Source organism: Macaca fascicularis, chromosome 17, assembly GCF_037993035.2.
Source record: "Macaca fascicularis isolate 582-1 chromosome 17, T2T-MFA8v1.1".
In the NCBI taxonomy this organism is placed as follows: Eukaryota; Metazoa; Chordata; class Mammalia; order Primates; family Cercopithecidae; genus Macaca; species Macaca fascicularis.
The window spans coordinates 35,316,938-35,332,500 of NC_088391.1; the positions used below are offsets into that span (position 1 = coordinate 35,316,938).

Genomic DNA, 15,563 nt, shown 5'->3' on the forward strand with positions numbered 1-15,563 from the left:
TATATATTAAGTATACATAGTTTTAAGTATGTTTTTAAGTATATCTATTTTTAAGTATATTTTTAAGTATATATAATTTTTAAGTATATATATATATTATTAAGTATAATGTGTCTAACATTATACTTAAAGATGCAAATCTACAGGCTTTCTTCCTAAGGTCAGGAATAACTTGAGGATGTCAGCTCTCACTGTTTAATGTTGCACTAAAGATTCTATCTAGCACACTGGAAAGAAAGTATAACACCTATCTACAGCCATGAATCCAAATGGGAAAGGAAGATCTAATGCTTTTTTTTTTTAAGGAAATATTTAGCAATGTAGAAAAATAAATATGTACAAAGTTTCAAGAACTAGTGTTTAGTAACATTGATATGCTAGTAACAAAGGTAAGTAATTCAAATGAAAGTTACAATGCTTTTTCTTTTTCTTTTTTTTTTTTTTAAATGGGGTCTCACTCTGTCACCCAGGCTGGAGTACAGTGGGGCGATCTTGGCTCACTACAACCTCTGCCACATGGGTTCAAGTGATTCTCCTGCCCCAGCCTCCTGAGTAGGTGGGACTACAGGCATGTGCCACCACAACAGGCTATTTTTTTTTTATTTTTAGTAGAAATGGGATGTCACCATGTTGGCCTGGCTGATCTTGGACGCCTGACTCAGGTGATCCTCCCGCCTCGGCCTCCCAAAGTGCTAAGATTACAGGCATGAGCCACTGTCCCTGGACTATAATGCCATTTTTAAAGACATAAATGTGTGTAGTTTAGTGTATGTTAATAATTGTTCTTTTTAAAATGAGGGTCTAATTCAACCATTATGTTCCTCAATTAGAATATTACTATACTGACAAAACAACATGGATGACCAGAAATTGTAGATTATGAGCACATTATTACTCTTAAACAAATATAAAAATGCAGAGAACTTTGTAATACATCATTTAAAAAATATCACATTGGCCAGGCGCTGTGGCTCACCCCTGTAATGCCAGCACTTTGGGAGGCTGAGGTGGGCGGATCACGAGGTCAGGAGATCGAGACCATCCTGGCTAACATGGTGAAACCCCGTCCCCACTGAAAATACAAAAAAAGCTAGGCGTGGTGGCGGGTGCCTGTAGTCCCAACTGCTCGGGAGGCCCAGGCAGGAGAATGGCGTGAACAGGGAGGTGGAACTTGCAGTGAGCCTAGATCGCACCACTGCACTCCAGCCTGGGCAACAGAGCAAGACTCTGTCTCAAAAAAAAAAAAAAAAATCCTTTACTGCCTATTTGGGCTTTCTACACTAAATACTATCTGAATCTGGTATAATAGAGATGACTACTAGCTTACATCTAAACAATTATCTTTTTCAAGTAAGAACATCAAACAGGCAGTCAAGTGCAAATACAATATATATAATTTTTAATCTTTCCACCTGAATTTGCCAATTCCATAATTTTTTTCTATTCATTTTTAGTTATTTTTAATTCAAAAACATAAAATCTTCAACATGATGGTCGAAAAGGCTGTAAATGTCTATAAGCATTTTCTTATTTATGAAATGAATCACAGGCATTTAGAATACTGAGAGTCTCTTTAGCTGTAAAACTGGTTACTGAATGCTGTTTGAGTACTGAAAAACAATATTAAACAAGTTATATATTAAAAAAACACACTGCAGTTTTAAAAACATATTTTGAGTACTATGTAATTAAGATGTAATTTAACACATAATATACTTCTTTGCATTAATATTTAAGGAGTTAACATATATTACATTAAGCTCTGTAAAGCAAATATTAGCTGAGTTTGCCCTGACTTTCAAGATATGAACACAGTTGGCTCAATTCCCATTATCTCACAATCAGAATGAAATGGATGTCTTCTGCAAGATATTTGTTAATTACCACAAATTTACAAAATCATGGTCACCTCTCCATCCAATTTCCTGCTCCCAATCCACCTACTAATATCTAATATCCCCTGAATTTTTAATCTCCTTACTCAGGCTTTGAATCAGACAAAAGCCAAACTAATTTTCTTTAAGCTTTTCAAAATAACTGTCAAATAAAGCAAAAGTGTCTTATTAGCCATCTCCCCTCTTAAAAATGTCTCGCACTCTGTCATCCAGAGCTTCTCACTGGGAAGCTTTCTGAAGGCTCCAGCTTCCTGTCATGTGGATTAATTTATCTGGAATTCTACATTACTGTTTTCATGGCGTCGAAAATTCTTTGCCATCTCTGAACCAGAGATTTGAATTTCTGGCAATATGTGACTCAAAGGTATTGAGCCTTAGATTCACCTGTATGTGTTAAATTTATCTAAATGGTAGAGGTGCGGGTATTGCTTACAAATCTCTTACTTGTGACAGTCCCTGGAAAGTAGTAGCAAATAAGTGAACATATTCATCAACTAGCCACCTGACTTGGAGATAACTTAATTTAGGGGTAAGTAAACGCCTTCCCCTTGAGATTTGGGAACACTACCTTATACAGTTGAGTCATCTGTCATGAGCTCTCTTATTCTGAGCAGCAATTTCCAGCATACTTCATTCCTGTGCTGTTTCTTAAAGAGAGCAATAATGGGTTACTGTCTCTCTTCTTCCTTAATTAACTTCCTGAAAGAAAGTGCTTTATTATATTATGCTGTTCCCAAAATGACATGACACTCTTCAGAGCTTCTGTGGTACCTTACTCAGATCCTTCCTGTTTATCATTTGTTCATTTAGTGGTATGCATCTCCATTTTTTTTTTTTTTTTTTGCAGAACACGTTATATTAATATCTATGAAGCAGCATCTGTGCCTTCTTGTTACTGCTTAAACATTTAGAAATCCGAAATCTTATTCTCCTTTACTCAACCTACAAGCTCATACATATTTAAGAGCTGTTATACAAATGGTAACATACTCTGAAACACTTGAAATTGTAAACTATTAATGACTTTTGGAGGACATCCTCAGAAATTTCAAATAATATCTTGATTTCTATGCGTCTGACACCTTTCATGTTCTTTTTAAAAATTTCTACATCTTGCTATGGTAAACCGACTACTATTACAAATCTACAGCTCCCATTCATTCTCTGGCATTTGTTGAAGCTCCTTCCAGTAATTCTTTTAAATGTAGTCTCTACTATACTGAAATGTTGCAACATATGAGGCAGCTCCCTTTCAGAATCACTCTTAGCTAAAACAATCTTGTAACCACTCATCTATTTGGGCATATCTTTTTGATGTTGATTTACATAAAAACGTGTAGACCATTTATTTGCCTGTAATATTAAAAAAATGAATATATGTACTGTTAAAAGTTTATACTATAATTTTGGTATTCCCTTCTTGTCTAAAAGATAAGAGTCGAAAATGCAATCTCAGACTCAAAATGATTTTAGATAGCTATCCAGGAATATTATGTAATGTTAAATCAAGAGCCATGTTTCAATAGCCTGTACCATTCTTTTACAAATAGGTATTTTGAAGATGCATGCATGGCCGCTTCGATTATTTAGATAATCATTGGTTTAAGAAACAGATTGGGCTGCACATAAACTCATAAGCACTTGAAATCTATTTTTCAGATGTAATTAAAAATGAAATTCCTGGTCACTTTCATCTTTGAGGTTTATTTTAAAACCATCTAGACTCCTTAGTATCGCTTGCTGTGAAGCCTCATCCTTTTCCAGGGCCACTGCACATTCTATGGGAGACAAGGGAGAAGAACTTGGAACAACGTATATTTACTTTCATTTCCATGTGGAGACAAGAGAGTTGAATGTGGAACAGATTACATCATCTTCTATTTGAATGTCCTTTTCTTCATGGCTTTTTCCATAGGACATTGTAGTTTTTTTCTAAAATGGTGAAGATATCTGCCTATTAAATCTGGGATCATATTTTTTACTTGCTTTGGCCACTGAAATAGTGTATAGATAATAGTGATGGTATGCCAGTTTCAACCCTACACCTTAAGAATTATGACATGTTTTTCTTTGCTTTTTCAAATTTTCATTATCATCTTTAAAAACATGTGTCCAAGCTAGCTCACTGATCAGAAGGATGAAATACACTTCAAATACAAACAAGTAAGTGTGCATCAACTAAGCACTGCTTATGCACAAGAAGCAAATATTAAATTATGTATGCCACTGAGATTCTGTGGTTGTTTATAATCAGTAATTTTATGACGATAATTAATTGTACTAATTGAACTAACCACTCAGAACTAGGCAAAGAACGTAACTCCTATAATTGTGTTTTCTCGCACAACACTTACATAAAATATGTATTTGTATGTATTAGATATTACTGAAGGTTTGGGGGAAATATACAGGATCATAATGGTTTCCAATATCAAAATTCTTAAAAGTGAAACTATTGTCAAGTCATTCAGCCATGATGAAGTTCTCATTATCTATTTTCCTAGCATTTTCCCTCCTGAAGTGGCTCTGCAATTGAATAAGAGATTAATCTGCTTCTACATTCTCCATTCCTCTAGAATTTAAAAATCTCTAAGACAACCTAGGTAATACCATTGAAGACACAGGTATGAGCAAAGATTTCACAATAAAAACACCAAAAGCAATTACAACACAAGCAAAGGTCGACAAATGTGATCTAATTAAACTAAAGAGCTTCTATACAGCAAAATGGAGTAAACAGACAGCCTAAAGAATGGGAGAAAAATTTTGTGAACTATGCATCTGCAAAAGGTCTAATATCCAACATCTACAGAAATCTAAACAAATGTGTGTGTGTGTGTGTGTGTGTATATATATATAAACAACCCCATTAAAATGTGGTAAAGGATATGAATAGACACTTCTCAAAAGAAGACATACATGCAGTCAACAAACATACGAAAAAAAAAAAAAAAAAGCTTAAAATCACTGACCATTAGATAAATGCGAATTAAAGTCATAATGAGATACCATCTCACACAAGTCAGAATGGGTATTATTAAAAAGTCAAAAAATAACAAATGCTGTTGAGGCTGTGGAGAAAAAGGAATGTTTATACATTGTTGGTGGGAGTGTAAATTAGTTCAACCACTGTAGAAGACATTGTGGCAGTTTCATAAATACCAAAAGACAGAAACTGAAGGTTTCTGAAACACCTTTCGATCCAGCAATTTCATTACTGGTTATATACCCAAAGGAACATAAATTATTCTATTTTAAAGATATATGCACACATATGTTTATTGCAGCACTATTCACAATAGCAAAGACATGGAATCAACCTAAATGTCCATCAATCATAGACTGGATAAAGAAAATGTGGTATATAAACACCACGGCATTCTATACAGCCATAAAAAGAATGCAATCATGCCCTTTGCAGGCATATAGACAGAGCCTGGGGACATTGTCTTTAGCAAACTAATTCAGGAACAGAAAAGCAAATACTGCATGTTCTCACTTACAAGTGGGACTGAATGAAGAGAACACCTGAACTCACGAGGGGGAAAAACACACATTGGGCTCTGTTGGAGGGTAGAGGATGGGAGGAGGGAGAGGATCCAGAAAAATAACTAATGACTACCAGGCTTAATACCTGGTGATGAAAAAATCTTTCCAACAAACCCCCATGACACACATTTACCTATGTAACAAACTTGCGCGTGTATCACTGGACTCAAAAGTTAAAAAAAATATAATACCCCCATAATCTTCAACTGTGGGTTTCTGTTTACAGACACTATGTTGGGATCTACTGAACAGAATCAGTTAATCAGAGTTATCTATATTTAGAGTCATGTCTAAAAGAACTGGAAAAATTTGGCAATATAAATATTTCCTCCCCTTTTAGATTCTTGTAGATGAAAGTGAGCAAAAAAAAAAAAAAAGTATTTATTTTCCCACAAACAAAATCATGTATTCATCTTTTGAAGGTAGAACCTCCCATAATCATTTTTATTGTAACTAATAACTTTTTATTCTACATTAATACAACAAATGGTTCTGTATGTTCCAATTTATTATTGACAAGTTGTGATTAGCAAGGTCCTATGTAATTGGAATAAACACCTACCATTATATGTTTTGAAGTATTCTGAAAATTAGGCATGTCCCAAATTATTCCAAAGGGAAATCTTCTACAAAATTGTGTTAGAAAGTTTGTGTTAACTCAGAAATGCCAAAATGATATTTAAAGGGAGAGAAATATTGGAAGTAGAGTATATTTAATCTGAGGCTCCGGAAACAACTAGGCTGGGATTATTAATTTAGTCATGATTAGAACGTGATCTAATTTAAAGAAAATATATCAACAAGCTGTCCTTATCAAATTTCCTTTCTGCAAAGATCACCTTAGTAGCAACATGGAGACTCAGTTGAAAGGGACATAGAAAGACAAATTAAATATTTACTGTATTCATGAAAAATAAAAGTGATTGTTTCCATGAAAATTGAATAACATTAGCTACATTAGGAAGAGATTTCGGAAGCAAAACAATGGAACTGTTGAGGGATGTTGGTAGTCATGAAGAGAGGCTACATGGCTACATGAAGATTGCTCCATGATTCACACTTCAGTGTGAATTAGCAGATAGGTTATTATGATATCTACATGTTTCTTATAGATTCAAAATATATTAATTTTTTTTTTATCCAATTGCATCTGATTGAAATATCAGATACTGCAAACCAACCTGTATTCATTTTAACAAAGCAGCTCTAGTCATTCAGTGGAAAAATACCTGGAGGTATTTTCTCCTTTTTTCTCTTTCAGATACGCTTTATAGTGATTTCAGGAACAGTAGGTTCATGTGTAGAGGAAGCCAGTGTGGTTAGCATATTAGGTCACTTATTCCTAAGAGGGAAAATACTGTTGTATCTCTCGGTGAAATGGGCAAGTACATGCATGACAACAAGTGGGACTTCCCGGAAATACTAAATCTCACGTCTTGAAGCATCATAAAGTATAAGATGGATAGAACCGGTGACCTGGTAACTCATAAATTTTATCCTGCTTGAGCTGAGTCATAACAGTTTCCAGTTTTAGGAGTTTTTTTCATTCAACTGGAATTGGGAGAAAAAAATGTATCTATCTTTGCTGTATGTCAGATTCATACCTGAAAGGCTGTCATTGGTCAAAAGATAAAATCTGACTGGAGTGGAAACCAACATTCAGAAAAGAAGCATTAAAAGAAAAAGGAGAGGGAGATTCTTGATATCAATCCTGTGTGTGTATTCGGTTAAACACACAACATTGGGGTAATTTCTGACTATGGGTCAGTGAATTCCCTTTTATGCACAAGCTATTTTCACTTGGAATTTTGAGTTTAAAGTCAATGGTCATGCAAACGCCATTTTGTACAAATGATTTGCAACTTTTAAAAGGGAGATCATTTACATGAAGTATATAGTATATTTCATTATATACTAGACATCCTTTGAATTAGCTAGTTAATAAAATTGCAACCATAATTTTGGATTATTTTTTCTAATGGTTATATTCTAGTCTACGCTTTCACATAATGAATAATATATTCTATGTACAAAATTAAAAATGTTCTAGTACGTCTTAACTATATAAACCACTGTCAAGTCAATATATGATAATATTTCAGAAATTTAGAAATATGTTAAAGCTCTTGTATGGTATCATTACCCTAGATTGCACTGCTCTTATGTCTGTTGTGTAGACTGTTAAGTGACACTTGACATGCCTGGTATTTAAGTAGCTATAACTTGAAAACATTGAAAAGAATTATTAAAAAATTAGGATTTATAGCTACTCTATAGAACAAAATGCCTGTTTATGTATTAATTTCTTATTATAATCCTAGAAGTAAAGACAAGGCTTGTAGTGAACAGTAGGTTTAGAATCAAGCTACTGAGTCAACGGAAAACATTCAAAATATTTCATTTGTGTGATCTAAAATAACTGTTTGAATTATAAGAATATAAAATATATATATAGGGTCTGGGTGCAGTGGCTCATGCCTGTAATCCCAGCACTTTAGGAGGTTGAGGTGGGAGGATGACTTGAGTCCAAGAGGTAGATCAATTGAGCTGAGATAGCATCACTGCACTCCAGTCTGGGAGACAGAGTGAGATCCTGTTTCGGAATGAATGAATAAATAAATAAATAAATAAATAGTGTTACAGGCGTGTCTTTGTTCTTAGAGTTCCCAGGATGGTGGTGGGCCACTCCCAAGATGGCAGCAAGCCTTTTGTTCTCTCACCTGAGGTTCTTGGCCTCACGGATTGGAAGGAATGGAACCTTGGGCCATGCGGTGAGTCTTACAGCTCTATTAGAAGCCATGGGTCACGGAAGGGAACCGTGGAATCCAGCAACTAGTGTTGAGCTAGATTAGGACAAACCTGGGCACTTAGTCATACAGAAACAATGGCAACCCTCTAGCTGATCTGCAGTGGCAGTGGGCTCCTTGCTGGATCAGAAGCACAGCGGACACCCTGCCCAGATCCAGAGGGCTGGAAGTCAGCGGAGGGTTTGTGAAGACTGCAAACAGCAGTGGTGGACAGCAAGCGAAAGCTCAGCTCAAGTCGTAACAAACACGGACCAGAAGAGTGTGCAGCTGAAAGATTTAATAGAGTGAAAACAGAGCTCACATACAATAGGAGGGGACACAAAACGGTTTGCAGCTCCGGGCTCTAATGCCTGGGTTTATAGCTTGATCATTGCCCCTCCCCCATGCTCTCAGGTGATACATGATTTGACAATTTCTTTTCCTCCTTTTTTTAGCCTGATTTGTATTTTAGTGAGCCCTCTTTACTACCTGATTGGTCGGGTGTGAACTGAGTTACAAACCGTGTTTAAAGGTGGGTGTGGTCACCTTCCCCAGCTAGGTTTAGGAATTCTTAGTAGGTCTAGGAAATCCAGCTAGTCCTGTCTCTCAATAGGATATGATGCCATCATGATGTCAGTTGAAACATAATTCTTATTTGAGTAAAGCATAAGCTTTGGCTGTATCAACTTTGAGAATCAAAGAAAGTCTGTAATATTAAATTATATTTTTCCAAATTAGAGATTATATTTTGAGAATAATTATTTAATCCCCAAAAGTTTGATTTTTTTGATTATCAATATCAATGGTATTCTTTCAGTGTAATTTCTACTACCCTCATAGAATGAATGTAATTAAACACACACACAGAGAGAGAGAGAGAAAGAAAGAAAGAAAGAAAGAAACAAGAAAGCAAAAGAAAGAAAAAGAAAACACTGAGAATTGAGAATTAACTGAAAAACAGTTTTGTGAGACTGTTTTGAAAATTTTTAAAAAATATTTAACACTATCATGTTTATATATAAAAAAGAAAATAATTGTTTTAAATTATGAGCTACAAAAATACTACTCGCTTTAATTTGTCCTTTAGAAATATTAAACATTACTTATTTTAACCCTCCTCAAATAAGATTACTGTAGAAAAGTAAAAGATTACTTGAATTTCTGAAGAAATCCAGGGTCAGGCCTTGTGACTTTGTATTTACAGCACTTGGCCATAATTAAATCTCCATCATGTTGAGTGAGATTCTTAACAGAGTATCCTATCTCTTTGAGATAACATTGCAATTACTATATCATTCAATTTAAAATTACTAGACATGCTCTTATCATTTGGCAGATGTTTTAAATGTTGTTACCATACTTGTAGAAATGACATAGGCCAGAATGAACATCTTAATTTCTTATATGACAATTTTGCAAGTTGGTTGCCAGTGAACAGAACCAGACTGGCACTTCAGTAAGTAATCTATTTGACATTCAGTATTTTTAAAAAGAAACTTAATTAACACACATAAAATTATGATATTTCATATAAAAGCATGCTTTTTTGTTTCTCTCCCAAATTCAGAATACTTGGCAAAAATAGGCTCACGATCTCCACGAGTAAGAATCCATTTGAGGACAGTAGCAGTTGTCCATGTAGATGAAGCACCACAACTTACTATTTTTATTTTCTATATATTTTGCTAATTTGTATCAAAAATGACCCCTTTAACACTTTGACTATGTGATTTCCGTTATATAAGTTTTAAAATTCATAATAAATTGTTTCTTAGACAAAATAATACAAATAACATATATTATGAATATCATAACAGACTAGCTCTTTAAACTGCAAAAGTAGACTCAACACTAATTGTTATAAAGACTGATCATGCTATAAGCCCTAAATAAAAACATAAATTTGGAACACAAAATTAATTTTTAAAAAAATGACAGGTAGCAGTGCATGTTTTTATAATACACAACATGATGTTTTAAAGTGTATATATATTGTAGAATGGTTAAATTTAGCTAATTACAAATGCATCACCTCACATAGCACAAAATATTTTGATGGGGAACAGCTTATCACAAAATAAGCAATGTTCATAAACTTAAATGATTGAAAGTGAAAAATTGAGTCACTGATGTCTATATTTGTGAACAGAAAGAATTGTAGTTTTTCTTCTAATATAGAATATTATATCATGCATATGAAATATGCATGATATTGGTCCTTAGACATGAAATACTGCTCTCAAAAATGAACTCAAACAATACTTGAATTACAATCAGAGTATTTGTACTCTATAATGGCGTACCACTATGTTTTGTACAAATTCTACTTACCATCTTAGAGTTTTATTTGATCAACTACAAGAAAGAGTATATAATCCTAATTTTAAGTGCCATTATGCAAATTAGATAAATTGATTTTCTAAGGCCTTTACAAATGGTAAAATGTGTGGAATACAATGGGTTTTTCCACTACCTTCTATTTTTACTGAACTCCAAGCTCTTGGTGTGGTTATGACACACAAACATCGAACAAAAAAAAAACCCGGAAACTGAAAACTCTTGCCAATTATTAATATAGATATTGTACCAAAACATCACATTTATTTTAACATTAAAAACATTTTAGATCATACTAGTAAGAAAAAAATCTTAAGATATAAAAATCTGTATCAACTTTTTATTTTATTATTTTTAATCAGCTTTTCCTGAGTATTCTGCTAATAATCCAATGTTTTCAATATTTATTAATTTTTAAAATAATTGTACATGGTTATGTAGATTTCTACAAATCTTAAATGTCAAAGCACAGACCATAGGCAAAAAAATTACATATATTATTTTATAAGATAAAATAGTAAAATTAATATCAAACAATTCTTATGTAGTCAAATATCTAATAGTAAACATATATAACAAAATCTTGTGAAGCCATTGAAATAGTTACATTTTTGAAAATAATATTAGAACTTTCTTATGACATATTAACACAATTTTATTATTAGAAATATACCATTTTGGGCCGGGCGCGGTGGCTCAAGCCTGTAATCCCAGCACTTTGGGAGGCCGAGACGGGCGGATCACGAGGTCAGGAGATCGAGACCATCCTGGCTAACACAATGAAACCCCGTCTCCACTAAAAATACAAAAAAAATTAGCCGGGCGTGGTGGCGGCGCCTGTAGTCCCAGCTACTCGGGAGGCTGAGGCAGGAGAATGGCGGGAACCCGGGAGGCGGAGCTTGCAGTGAGCCGAGATCGCGCCACTGCACTCCAGCCTGGGCGACAGAGCGAGACTCCGTCTCAAAAAAAAAAAAAAAAAAAATAGAAATATACCATTTTGAAGTTGATTCAACAAATATTTACTGATAATTTCTCATGTGCCAGAAACTATTCTAAGTGTTAGAGATACAGCAATAAACATAAACTGATAAAAAAACTTTGTTTAATAGAACATGTTTTATTAAGCAAAAACGTACAACATAAAAATTAAGGAAATTATGTAGCATTTTTGGAGAAAGAACGACGAATTAATATTTTAAAAGGGTGGTCAGGGAAGCCTTCGATAAGAAGATAACATTGAGTAAGGACATGAAAGAGGTGAGGTGCAAGTCACAAATATATTCAAAGGAACCTGGTTTAGTAAGAGCCATAATATCATGTTCCATATACAAAAAGGAGACTGTTGTTCTTAAAGGCATTGAGTGAGAAGGAGTGAGATCACTGAAGTGAGCTTAAGGAATAAATAAGATAAATTACAGACAGAGAAAGCAATGACCTTTTGGAAGAGTTTTGGCTTAAAGAGCAAAGAGATTTTAAGATAATTTGTGAGACCACAAAAACGTTTTTTTTTTTTTTTTTTTAATGGGAAAAAAATGGAAAAGTTAGAGAGAAAAAAAGAAAGATAAAAAGGAAAATTGCTTGAATAATGTGTTTGAGTAGATAACAAAAATGATATCTAGTTTAGAAATGAAAAGGTGAACTTACATAGAACTATGGCTAACTTACAACTGGAGGAAGACCTGGGAAGTGGTGGCCTTACTCTTTGACCTATTGAGTCCCATTAATTGGACAAGACAAAAATACATAAAAACAGAAAATTGGCTTTTATCCTGTCTACCATCATATATGGTCTTCAACCTTCCACTAATTAGCTCCACATTTATCGATAAAATCCACTGTCCTTGATTCAGGATTAATATAAGCTACCTCGCACGTCTTAAAATTGATCACATACATTCCTTGATCAGATGAACAAAGCCTGAAAATAGTGACTTATTAATGAAGTATACGTGCTATAACTTTTCTGGCAAAATGTAGACATTTAAATTTAAAGATTTACAATAATAAGATTGATAAAATAGATTTCTTAAATACAAACTTTATTCTACCTTTTCCTTACTACATCTCTTAGGAGAGAGAAGACCCATAAACTGAGGAATTGAAATATACATGGAAATAGAAAATTGACTTCTAACTTGTCTACCTTTAGATATGGCCTTCGACCTTCCACTAATTAACTCCATATTTTTAAATAAAATCCTTGACCTTGACTCAGGTATTAAAATAATGTAGGCTACCTTACAGCTCCACTTACCAATGGCCATGAAGGTAATAAATAATAAATAAAGGACAGATAAAGGGGAACTATCTCAGTGGGCATAACTTTGGGAGATACTCTTGGTTGCCACTTTCTGTGAATGGCTTTATTCACATAGTGGTATGAATCTTTACTAATTCATAAATGATGACAAATGGGTTTTCTAGAAAGACAAAATTGAGGTGACAAGGAGATCTGAGAAAGAGATACACTGAGGGACTGAGGAAATTTAGTGGTTCTCATTCCTAAGTTCATCAATGGACAATTCCTTATTTCACATTGCTGTTTTCTATTTTGTCTTTTGAAAACTGACATTAGCAAAGAGGACCTGTTTCAGTTAAACATATCCTCTCCTTTGTCATTTTCCGACTTTCAAACTTACGTCATAGTCCTAATTTTGAGCAAAGTTTACAATGTGGCTTCAAGAAATAAGAATCTCTCTATCAAGATGCTACATAGGACCTCTGCCTATCATAGCATGCTTCATGTTGATGGTTAAATTCCCTGAATTACCTCTAATCATATTATTACAAAGATTCTCAGTGCAACAAGCTCACATTGCAATTTTTATCATTATGATCGTACCTTTACCAAATAAGTGTCATACCCAGTACCTACCTGACTACTTCACCTTCCATCTGTATCTCAAACCAATCTACCACTGATTAAAACTTTCGTAGTGATAATGCTACTGCATACAAGAGATTATCCCCAACACCTCCCAACAAATATACACACAATTGTTGTAAGTAATAATGCTGCTGTTGCCTTCAGAATATGGAGAAATCCAAATCCTCAATTAATTCTGTGTGTTGCTTTCTTAAGTTACTCCTGGTTCCAGCAATTTTTGTTCAGAAATCCTGCAACATGTAAAAACATGAAATATTTTCTCTAAAGTTCCACATATGGGAATAGGTTCCTATTATATTTTGGGGTAAATAAACATAAATAGATCTAGCATACAATTTTGTAACTTCACACATACGTAATACTGTAGGTTGTGTTCCATTTTGTTATATAAATAGACACAGAGAAACATTTCAATATACATCAAAATGTTGGATGTTTGTCTTTTTTCCCTTTTCCTTTCTATGTAAATTAGAGTTTTTCTTGCTGAGTTTTGTTTATTTGCTTGGTTTTACTTTATGTCAGTAAAATAAATGTAAATATCAGGGAAAAAAGCCAAAATCATTTGGGAAAAAATATTATCCATATAATTTTTTTCCTAAAATAACAAATGTGGAAGCAGAAAAAAGTTACCCACATTTTCTTAGTATCAAAAGAGTAATCCTGAATCCCTTTATTCATCAGCACTTTTTATTTGTCATACAAATAACCTTTTGTTTTAGAGTTTACTGATAAATATGAACTGGAGTTAAAGCCTGCGCAACTCTAATTAACAGTCATCCAGGAAGCATTTCCTTGCTAAGATAATTTTATTTACTCAGATACTTTCTGTTGAGTAGTAATTAAAATCCTTTATGATAAAACTGAAGACAAAGTTCTTTAAATAACAGGACTAAACAATAAGCAGAAAACCAGGAACCTTGTTAAATTTACATTGGTACTACGTCTTATAAAAATGTTTTCCCTGTTTTGAGATTAAAAATGAGTTATCTCAATGATATTATATAAAAGTTTTTCTAGATATTCAAATTCTAAAAATGTAATGGTATCCCTAATGCATTGTAGCCATGAATCCTCAATAATTACATATAAAACTTCATTTGCCGGGCGCGGTGGCTCACGCCTGTAATCCCAGCACTTTGGGAGGCCGAGGCGGGCGGATCACAAGGTCAGGAGATCGAGACCACGGTGAAACCCCGTCTCTACTAAAAATACAAAAAATTAGCCGGGCGCGGTTGTGGGCGCCTGTAGTCCCAGCTACTCGGGAGGCTGAGGCAGGAGAATGGCGTGAACCCGGGAGGCGGAGCTTGCAGTGAGCCGAGATCGCGCCACTGCACTCCAGCCTGGGCGACAGAGCGAGACTCCGTCTCAAAAAATAAATAAATAAATAAATAAATAAAAATAAAACTTCATTTAATCTGCCGTTTGTAAGACACTTGCGTGTTTCCATTTTTCTTTATTTATAAAAATGCCATTACATTTTGTTCTGACACCTTTCTCCATTTTTAGACAAAATTTAATTAATAAAATAACTAACTGTAGCTGAACATTTGTCTTAAATTTGTGATAGACAGACTTTTTTATATCAAATGGTGTCATTCTAAAGTAATGACTGCATACCTTGTTGTCAGATATTTTATTTATTCAGCTCCTCTGTACACAACAAAGTAACTGAGTATTTATTTCAGTAAAGTATCAGGCAAACAAAGGGAGAGAGAAAAACTAAGAGTGGAACAATAACTTGACTCCATTTGAGACTTACTGCTACTACCTCAATAGTCATTACATTTTAGAGTTTCTCCCTACTCTGTAATATAAATATATTGACGTTGGTAATCTTCAATGTCATTATAAACTCCATCATTCTAATAATGAATTTATGAAAAATTTCTTATATTGTTGAGGATAAAGTAGAAATTGATGAATAATTTAAAATAGCACAGATAATACCCAGCAAACATTTCCTGAGGTCTTAATATGTAGCATTAATTAGAGGAGACTAATTATGTTTTTATTAAATTATTTAATTTTTATTTGTAATCTTAAATACATTAATTCTTTAGAAGTTCAGCCATAAAACTTATATGATTATAAATACATTTGAAAAATTCT

At 33.8% G+C, this 15,563-nt stretch overlaps 1 long non-coding RNA gene across 3 annotated transcripts in view; it reads right to left on the reverse strand.

Moving 5' to 3' along the window:
- Nucleotides 1-11,597: 11,597 nt before the first annotated feature.
- Nucleotides 11,598-15,563, reverse strand: part of LOC123569795 (uncharacterized) — a 127,045-nt gene continuing 123,079 nt past the window's right edge. Inside the window, exon 4 of one of the 3 annotated variants that reach the window (XR_012426675.1) lies at nt 11,598-13,684. This is a non-coding gene — a long non-coding RNA (uncharacterized lncRNA). The remainder of the gene's footprint in view (nt 13,685-15,563) is intronic. The other 2 variants (XR_010582608.1, XR_010582611.1) reach the window with 2 other exon arrangements.